General features: G+C 41.9%; 1 pseudogene; it reads right to left on the minus strand.

The window, feature by feature from the left end:
- Window positions 1-4799: 4799 nt before the first annotated feature.
- LOC144331439 (ragulator complex protein LAMTOR5 pseudogene) lies at window positions 4800-5072 on the minus strand (annotated as a pseudogene).
- Window positions 5073-10798: the final 5726 nt, after the last annotated feature.

Raw genomic sequence — 10798 nt, forward strand, 5'->3', positions numbered from 1 at the left:
CAGGAATGTGCCACCATGCCTTGCTAATTTTTGTATTTTTAGTAAAGATGGGGTTTCACCACGTTGGCCAGGCTTGTCTTGAACTCCTGACCTCATGATCTGCCCACCTCAGCCTCCCAAAGTGCTGGGATTACAGGCGTGAGCCACTGTGCCCAGCTCCAGTGTCTCTTCTTATAACGGCACAAACCCCATCATGAGGGCCCCACCCTCAAGGCCTCACCTAAATCTCATTACCTCCCAAAAGCCTCACCTCCAAATACCATCTCACTGGGGGTTAGGGCTTCAACATATGGATGGTGGGTGGGGGGAAGGATCCAATCCATAGCTGAACTCTTAATTTGTCTAGGTCTCCTTACGGGCCTCTATAATGAGGCCCAAAAGACATTGTCAAATATCATGGCTATGAACAAAAAGATAAAAATATGTTAGTCAATGTCTCTTTATTTTGAGGGCAAGCTCCATTTCTTTTTCTCTCCTTTCACATTGTTTAATATATTATTCTTTTCTTTTTTTTTTTTTTTGAGACGGAGTTTTGCTCTGTCGCCCAGGCTGGAGTGCAGTGGCCGGATCTCAGCTCACTGCAAGCTCCGCCTCCTGGGTTCACGCCATTCTCCTGCCTCAGCCTCCCGAGTAGCTGGGACTACAGGCGCCCGCCACCGCGCCCGGCTAGTTTTTTTGTATTTTTTAGTAGAGACGGGGGTTTCACCATGTTAGCCAGGATGGTCTCGATCTCCTGACCTCGTGAAATATGTTATTCTTATATCAGGAACCCTATGAATATTTATTAAGGTAATAATAAGTACTTGTATAGTACTCTATAGGTTACAATGTATTTTCAGATACCTTATCTCATTCTGATCCACAAAGTTCCCCAAGGAACTAGAGATAGCTGATAATATTAGCTTCATTATCACATGGGGGAAACTAAGGCTCGCAGAGGTTAAAAACTGAGAGAATAACCCAGCTCTTCAAATGCCAGCTCAGTCTCCTACTTTCGCACCCTGCCTACTATTATTCTTGACGGGATTCAAGTGAATGCTTTAGCCTCCAGTTAATGCTAATATATAGCATCTTTGCAGGATAAAAGACCAAATTTTATTCTTAGAGAACTAACAGTTTGTGGCACTTTGATACTTAGACTGCAATACATGCTTTTATTTTTAATTACTTTTTTTTTTTTTTTTGAGACAGGGTCTTGTTCTGTTGCCCAGGCTGGAACACAGTGACATAATCATAGCTTACTGCAGCCTGAAACTCCAGTTCTCGAGTCATCCTCTTGCCTCGACCTCCCAGAGTGCCGAGACTACAAGCATGAGCTGCCATGCCTGGCCAATATATGCTTTTACAGAAAACCACAAGAAATCTGAATTTTTCAGGATATAGTATTAGGACAGTAATTATTTGCAAAATGAAATATCTAGCCAGGCGTGGTGGCTTACGCCTGTAATCCCAGCACTTTGGGAGACCAAGGTGGGCCGATCATGAGGTCAGGAGTTCAAGACCAGCCTGGCCAGCATAGTGAAACCCCATCTCTACTAAAATTCAAAAATTAGCCGGCTGTGATGGCACATGCCTATAATCCCAGTTACTCAGGAGGCTGAGGCAGGAGAATTGCTTGAACCTTGGAGGCAGAGGCTGCAGTGAGCCAAGACTGTGCCATTGAACTCCAGCCTGGGCGACAGAGTGAGAATCCTCAAAAAAAAAAAAAAAAAAGGAAACAAAGAAACAAAGAAATAGATAAAACTTTTACTTTCCTTCCTCCAAAATGCAATTCTGAGGAAAAAAATTAAATGCACTACAAATACTCTATACTAGTTACAAATAATTTCTTTATTACATATTGTTTCTGATTTAATCAGCACACTAAATATCACCAGTGGATTAATTATTTCCCACTTTTCTCTTTTTCTAATCTTACTTAAAACAGTTTTTGGACCTACTGTAAATGTGTAATGATAAACAGTACATAGTATACCTATTTTGCATTTTTATTGGTGTAGAAAGCTCTGGGTTTTTTTTGTTTTCTTTGTTTTCATTTTCTTTTGGGGTAATCTTCCCTTCCTTTGCTTCCTGCTGGAAGAGAAGACTTTTTTCTGTAGATAAAAGAATAAGAAATAGCTGGTGACTCTTCTAGAATAATCACTCTTATTACAATTACTTGGTCTTAAATTAGATGTTATCTCATAGGATCTAAATTGGTACTTTTTATGGCTAGCGCATGACAAAGGGCTTAGCAAATGCTCCTGGATATGGGATAAGCTGCACTGTGTACTCTTCATAATTAAAGCTCTGGATATTATGATTACAAGTTCTGATTTTGAAAATATAACAGCTATTTATTTATAAATAGGAACTTTATCTGCATTATAATTCCAACTCCTCTGATAAAAATGAATTATTAAATAAATCATTAGAAGGCCATAAAGATTTTGTTATTTTTCTATTTATTTTCATATAAATGAGATTTCATATTTCATGGAGTCTCATGAAATGGGACTTTGTAACAAGATTTGTAATATTTTAGGTTTTTCTGAAAATCTAGAAATGTTATAAACCTAAATGTTAATTTTTGAGTAGTTCAATACTAAATTTTTCATTAATTAAAGATTGCTAGGCCAGGTGCAGTGGCTCACGCCTGTAATCCCAGCACTTTGGGAGGCCGAGGCAGGTGGATCAACTGAGGTCAGGAGTTCGAGATCAGCCTGGCCAACATGGCTAAACCCTGTTTCTAATAAAAATACAAAAATTAGGCAGGCATGGTGGCATGTGCCTGTAATCCCAGCTACTAGAGGGGCTGAGGCAGGAGGATCGCTTGAACCTGGGAGGTAGAAGTTGCAGTGAGCCCAGATCCTGCCACTGCACTCCAGCTTGGGCAACAGAACAAGACTCTGTCTCAAAAAAAAAAAAAAAAAAAGAATGCGAATAGTATTCAACTCCATAGAATTATGGTAGTATTTTAAATGCACTAAATAGTGCACCTGTCTTGTTCTACAGATTGATAACATTCCTGCGATAGTGTAGCCTGGTGACATTTAAAATGTATCAAGCTATAATTGGTAGATTAAGAGAGGCCCAAGTATATAATTAATCTAATTAAGTAATTAGTTTGAGATGGGGTCTTGCTCTGTTGCCCAAGCTATAGTGCAGTGGCATGATCATGGCTCACTACAGCCTTAACCTCCCAGGCCCAAGTGATTTCACCTCAGCCTCCCAAGTAGCTTGGACCACAGGCGAACATCACCACACTGGCTAGTTTATTTTATTTATTTATTTATTTATTTTGAGACAGAGTTTTGCTCTTTTTGCCCAGGCTGGAGTGCAATGGCACCATCTCGGCTCACTGCAACCTCCACCTCCTGGGTTCAAGTGATTCTCCTGACCTTGGCCTCCCAAGTATCTGGGATTACTGCCTCAGTCCTCCTAGTAGCTGGGATTACACGTGCCCGCCATCATGCCAGGCTAATTTTGTATTTTTAGTAGAGACCTGGTTTCACCATGTTGGCCAGGCTGGTTTTGAACTCCTCATCTTAGGTGATCCTCCCGCCTTGGCCTCCCAAAGTGCTGGGATTACAGGCATGAGCCACTGTGCCCAGCGCTATTTTTATTTTTTGTAGAAACAGGCTAAGTATATAATTTAAAGTTAACAAAGGTGACCACTAGAATAACAAAACAAGAAAAACTGAAGGGAAGAGGTGATAAGGAAAAGTGAGAAGTAATTTAAGAGTGCCAAGTGTCATATCTTTTACAAGTAGCTATCAATAATATTGTTGAAAGTTGATAAATTAAGAAATAGAGATACTTTATTTTATACCTTGTAATATTATTTTAAAATGTTAGCCATATGCATATATTTTTATATTAAAACTTAAAAAATTAAAACATGTCATAGTACTGTAACATCTTAGCCTTATTGTTTTTAAATGAGATTTAGCTGGAGCAGGCGTTTTGAGCTCCAATTCTCCATCCTTTAACTGATTCAGGAGGCAGGAAGGCATCTTCCCAGGGGAGATGGCTGTACTTTAATTGCTACTGAGAATAAAGCATTATCCAGGCTGTGGAGTTATATTCATTACTCCTCACTGGGAAACTAGAGCAAGTGGACTCATCATGTCTTATGCTGGTAAGCAGAGGAACAAATGGAGGTGATTTGCCAGCCCCGGTCAAGTAGTCCTATTCTATTGGAAAATAAATATTTAATGCTCTCGTGAAGAAATAGGGCATGCAAGGGTTGGAATCTGTATGTGTATGTAGTTAGTATTGTAACTAAATCCTTTAGTATAGAAATAAACCAAGTTTTGAAGAGGCTAGAGCCCTAGTAAAATATTTTGCAGATAATGAGCACTTAGTAATTTTCTATTAAATTGAGAGGAATGCATAATAATACACAATGATACTGATACTAACCCAATGAATCCAAAATCATGTGAATTGAGAAGCCCGAAAATAAAAGGAGCAGAGGAGAAGCTACAAAACTAGCACCTAATGCTTGTTATTTCTTTTTATTTATTTATTTATTTATTTATTTATTTTATTTTTTCCCTCCAAACAGATGTATTGAATATAGCAAAATTCTATATACAAAGTGATCTGGACCTGCTGCTTCAAAACATGATCCTTTCTTACTAATATCTTGATAGTCGGTCCACAGAGTGTTAAAAAGCAATTTAAATAAATAGAAAAGTGTCCAATGCACATTAAATAAATGGCCTAACTACTGGAACTTTAGTAGTTGTATAAGGTAATTAACATAGGTAGGATTGAGTTCCTGTGATAGGCTGCTGAAGAACAGATACGAGATGTCAAGGGGCCATTTTGTGCACTGCCACTATGCCATCATGTTTCTGGATCATAATGTTCCCATTATCTGATTCTAGACATACCACAGGAATATCAGTGGGGTCAGAGGTTAGCTTAGCTGCTTGCTGGGGTAGAACAGATATCACTCTATTATGCTCATCTGACAGGGTCCCATGGCAACCCAGATTAAGTCCTTATGAATCTGTGCACAGGACTCCAACAATGGAGGGATTCTTCATTGTGTCTTCCAAGTGCTGCTCCAAGGTTACCTCCATCCCACCCACCGTCCACCCCGGCCCAGTTTCTTTTATTTTTAATAAAACTTCATTCTGATATGGTCTGACCAGCATTCCGGCTATCCTGTAAAGACATTTCCCAAACGTCTGAAAGGGAGCTCAAGACTCAAGACTAGGCCGGGCGCGGTGGCTCAAGCCTGTAATCCCAGCACTTTGGGAGGCCGAGATGGGCGGATCGCAAGGTCAGGAGATCGAGACCATCCTGGCTAACACGGTGAAACCCCGTCTCTACTAAAAAAAAATACAAAACACTAGCCGGGCGAGGTGGCGGGCGCCTGTAGTCCCAGCTACTTGGGAGGCTGAGGCAGGAGAATGGCGTGAACCCGGGAGGCGGACCTTGCAGTGAGCTGAGATCCGGCCACTGCACTCCAGCCTGGGCGACAGAGCAAGACTCCGTCTCAAAAAAAAAAAAAAAAAAAAAAGACTCAAGACTAGTGAAGTATGACAGATCCATAAGCTGTGTCATAATACCATGTCCACCTTTGATCCTAGAGTTATTACTGTAACATCTTGTTGGTATGTGTTCTTATATGTAAATCTGAGGAGCCCATCATGATTAAACATCTCATACTTATGAATAAAGGGGTTGAGTTGAGGTGAGGATGCCCTACTACTTAATTGCCATCATTTGGGTTCCCCTATAAGCAAACCTGGAGACAAAGTTTGCTTTGCTTTCTTGTTTATCCAAGTTTGTTGAGTGAGATGCACAACCATTCAGTTTACCATCCTATATTTGATACTTGTTACTGTGCTAGACCATTTGTGATCCTGGATCACCTTTCAGGGTCATCCTACCATGGCAAGCAGATTTATGGGAAAATATTAGTGTGTGTGTTCTTTTTTAACTTTTGCTTTGGGCATTCCTTACTACTATTATTTTTTGCATGATAAAATATATCAAGTATACAGAAAATAATATAACTGACATCTAGATATTCACCATGTAGATTTTATTTGCTTTAGTATTTTTTAATAAATAAAAAGTTCTAGATAAATTAAAGTGCTGGCCCTTCATCCTTTTTCCTCTTTCTCGTTCTCATGATAATTTCTAACTTCAAGCTGGTATGTATTCTTTCCACATTTGTTTTTCTACTTCTACTTTTTGTGTATCTATCAATAAAATAGTATATATTTTTTGTTTTTAAAGTTTATTTAACTGGCGTAACATACATTTTGAAATTTACTTTTTAAAACACATGTTTTAGTAGAGACTTCTCTATATTGTTACATTTAGTGCTTTATAGATTTCTGTTGTATGAATAAATCACAGTCGCTGTATTCTACTGGTGCATCAGTTGTTCCCAATTTTTTTTTTTTTTTTTTTTGAGACAAGATCTCATTCTGTCACCCAGGCTACAGTGCAGTGGCATGATCACTATAACCTCAACTTCCTGGGCTCAGGCAATCCTCCTACCTCAACCTCCCAAGTTCAGGTACACACCATCATGCTCAGTGAATTTTAAAATTTTTTTGTAGAGAAGGGGCCTTGCTTGTTGCCCAGGCTAGCCTCAAACTCCTGGCCTCAAGCAGTCCTCCTGCCTCAGCTTCCCAAAGCACTGGGATTACAGGCGTGAGTCATCATGTCTGGCCTTCAATTTTTGATATTATAAAAAGTGCTGCAATGCACATATGCTAAGTTTTCTCGAGGGTATTGTTTTAGTCCATTTTGTGTTGCATAACAAAAAATATCACAGGCTAGGCAATTTTTTTTTTTTTTTTTTTTTAAGACAAAGTCTCACTGTCACCCAGGCTGAAGTGCAGTGGTGCCATTTAGGCTCACTGCAACCTCCGCCTCCTGAGCTCAGGAGATTCTTGTGCCTCAGCCTCCTGAGTAGCTGGGACTACAGGCGTGTGCCACCATGCCCAGCCAATTTTTTGTATTTTTAGTAGAGAAGGGGTTTCACCATGTTGGCCAGGCTGGTCTCAAACTCTTGGCTTCAAGTGATCTGCCTGCCTCAGCCTGTCAATTTATTAAAAAAAAACAAAACAAAAAAAATTTCTCACAGTTCTGGAGGCTGGAAAGTTCAATATAAGGGTGCCCGCATCTGGCCAGGGCCTTTTCACTGAGTGAATGTCGAGGTTCCACAAGCATCGCTCCAGAAACCTTGCCTCAGGGTCCTAGGATGCCTCTGAGGTCTGCAAAATACCTTTGGGATCATTCTCCCATTGTCTTGATGAATGGAAGTTTGTTTCCTTCTATCCATATTAATCTCTTTAGCAAAAGGTCACACCCCTTAGCACTCTCTCCCTAACACACTTTTCCATGCCAGGATGAAATTTTTCAAATTTTTAACTATTTCTTCCCCTTTTAATTATAGATTCCATCTTTTTTTTTTTTTTTTTTTTTTTTATTTATTTTTTTTTTGAGACTGAGTCTGGCTCTGTCGCCCAGGCTGGAGTGCAGTGGCCGGATCTCAGCTCACTGCAAGCTCCGCCTCCCGGGTTTACGCCATTCTCCTGCCTCAGCCTCCCGAGTAGCTGGGACCACAGGCGCCCGCCACTTCGCCCGGCTAGTTTTTTGTATTTTTTAGTAGAGATGGGGTTTCACCGTGTTAGCCAGGATGGTCTCGATCTCCTGACCTCGTGATCCGCCCGTCTCGGCCTCCCAAAGTGCTGGGATTACAGGCTTGAGCCACCGCGCCCGGCCTTTTTTTTTTTTTTGAGACGGAGTCTCACTCTGTCGCCCAGGCTGGAGTGCAGTAGCGCCATCTCGGCTCACTGCAAGCTCCCCCTCTTGGGTTCATGCCATTCTCCTGTCTCAGCCTCCCGAGTAGCTGGGACTACACGCACCCGCCGCCACGCCCGGCTAATTTTTGTATTTTTAGTAGAGACAGGTTTCACCATGTTAGCCAGGATGGTCTTGATCTCCTGACCTCATGATCTGCCCACCTCAGCCTCCCAAAGTGCTAGGATTATAGGCGTGAGCCATTGCACCCGGCCAGATTCCATCTTTAAATCATTTTTCTCTTCTCTCATTTTACTAGAAGCAGCCAAAAGAAGCTATGTGGCACTTTGACCGCTTTGCTGCTTAGATATGTCTTCTGCCAGATGTCCTAGTTCATTGCTCGTAAGTTCTGCTTTCCATGAAGTCCCAGGACGTGGACACCATTCTGCTAAATTCTTTGCAATTGTATATCAAAAATGACCTTTACTCCAGTTTTCAATACTTTTTTCTTCAATTCCATCTGAGACATCATCAAAATGGTCTTTATTGTCCATATTTCTACAAATATTTTGATCGTGATCACTTAAGTAACCTCTAAGAAGTTTCACACTTTCTCTACATTTCTTATTGTTCCCAGACCAAACTAAGGGTTGGGCTGCTATTTTTGTGGCCCAATAACAAGATGCAAATGAACTGGGAGGAAGAGAATTTTTATTTCTGTAACTGGGTACAGGGAGAAGACCTGGAAATGATCACCAGACCAACTCAAAATTACAAACTTTTTTTTTTTTTTTTTTTTTGAGATGGAGTTTCACTCTTGTCACACAGGCTGGAATGCAACGGCGTGATCTCGGCTCACTGCAACCTCCACCTCCCGGGTTCAAGTGATTCTCCTGCCTCAGCCTCCCAGGTAGCTGGGATTACAGGCGCCCGCCACCATGCCCGGCCATTTTTTTTGTATTTTTAGTAGAGATGGGGTTTCGCCATGTTGGCCAGGTTGGTCTCCAACTCCTGGCCTCAAGTGATCCGCCCGCCTCAGCCTCCCAAAGTGCTAGGATTACAAGCATGAGAAACCACGCCCGGCCAAAATTACAAAGTTTTTTAGAGCTTATATAGAGCCTCTAAGCTATATTTCTATGCACAAGTGTGCATTCCTCTAAAAAGATAAGTAATTTATTTCTTTCTATGCATAAGTGTGCATTCATCTAAAAAGATAAGTAATTTCTTTCTTTTTCTTCTTTTTTTTTTGAGGCAGAGTTTCGCTATTGTTGTCCAGACTGGAGTGCAATGGCACAATTTTGGCTCACCGCAACCTCCGCCTCCCGGGTTCAACTGATTCTCCTGCCTCAGCCTCCCAAGCAGCTGGGATTACAGGCGCATGCTACCACACCTAGCTAATTTTGTATTTTTAGTACAGACGGGGTTTCGCCATGTTGGTCAGGCTGGTTTCGAATTCTTGACCTCAGGTGATTCACCCGCCTTGGCCTCCCAAAGTTCTGGGATTACAGATGTAAACCACTGTGCCTGGCCTAACAACTTCCTTTAATCTATAACTAAGATCTGAATCCTGAAGACCTTCTGGAGCCTCAGTAAATTTACTTAATCTAAATGGGTCTAGGTGCTGGGGTGATTACCCTTATCTTGTCTTCTGCTAAATTACGAAGGTTTGGGGAGTTCCATCAGACCTCCAATAAACTTGTTTGTGGCCAGGCATGGTGGCTCACGCCTGTAATCCCAACGCTTTGGGAGGTGGATGCGGGCAGATCAGTTGAGGCCAGGAGTTTGAGACCATCCTGGCTAACATGGTGAAACCCCGTTTCTAGTAAAATCACAAAAAATTAGCCGGGCGTGGTAGCACGTGCCTGTAACCCCAGCTACTCAGGAGTCTGAGGCAGGAGAATTACTTGGACCCGGGAGCAGAGGTTGCAGTGAGCCCGAGATCGTGCCACTGCACTCCAGCCTGGGCAACAGAGTGAGACTCCGTCTCAAAAAAAAAACCACAAACAAACAAACAAAAAACTTGTTTGTGGAGGCCTAGGGAGTTTCTTCAGATTCCTAATAAAACTTGTTTAATCCTAAATGGGTCCTGTTAAAAACTCCTTCATTATTTTGTCATGCTTTAAGGCCCAGGAAAAGCCTAGGCAAAACTCTTGGTGGGCTTTTGTTACATTCTAGCCTTTGTATAAGGGCACTGGCTTTTTTTTAGCTAAGGAAAGTGTTATGGAGGCCTGTGTTAGTGAGACCTGGCCTGCCACATTATTTTCTTGTGAGTCCTCACTAGAATTGCCCTTAACACTCCATTCACAGCAATCCAGGCTTTTTCTATTCTGGTTCTCCACCTTCTTCCAGCTTCTACCCATTATGTAGTTCTAAAGTCACTTCTGTATTTTCAGGTATTTGTTACAGCCACAACTCCACTCTCAGTACCAATTTTCTAGTCCATTTCATGTTGCTATAACAATATGACAGACTGGGTAATTTATAAAGAAATTTATTTCTCGGCCGGGCACGGTGGCTCAAGCCTGTAATCCCAGCACTTTGGGAGGCCGAGACGGGCGGATCACGAGGTCAGGAGATCGAGACCAGCCTGGCTAACACGGTGAAACCCCGTCTCTACTAAAAATACAAAAAACTAGCCGGGCGAGGTGGCGGGCGCCTGTAGTCCCAGCTATTTGGGAGGCTGAGGCAGGAGAATGGTGTAAACCTGGGAGGCAGAGCTTGTAGTGAGCTGAGATCCGGCCACTGCACTCCAGCCTGGGTGACAGAGCGAGACTCTGTCTCAAAAAAAAAAAAAAAAGAAATTTATTTCTCACAGTTCTGGAGACTGGGAAGTCCAATAACAAGGTGCCTATATCTGGTGAGGACCTTCTCACTGAGCTATTCCATGGTGGAAGGCAGAAGGGCAAGACAGCATACCCACGAGAGAGAGAGCAAGAGATCAAATTCAAAGCCTCAGGCCCATCTATTATTGGCATTAAGCCATCTGTGAGGATGGAGCCCTCATGACATAAACTCTTCCCATTAGGCCCTATTGCCCAAC

Source organism: Macaca mulatta, chromosome 9 (assembly GCF_049350105.2).
Source record: "Macaca mulatta isolate MMU2019108-1 chromosome 9, T2T-MMU8v2.0, whole genome shotgun sequence".
Classification (NCBI taxonomy): domain Eukaryota; kingdom Metazoa; phylum Chordata; class Mammalia; order Primates; family Cercopithecidae; genus Macaca; species Macaca mulatta.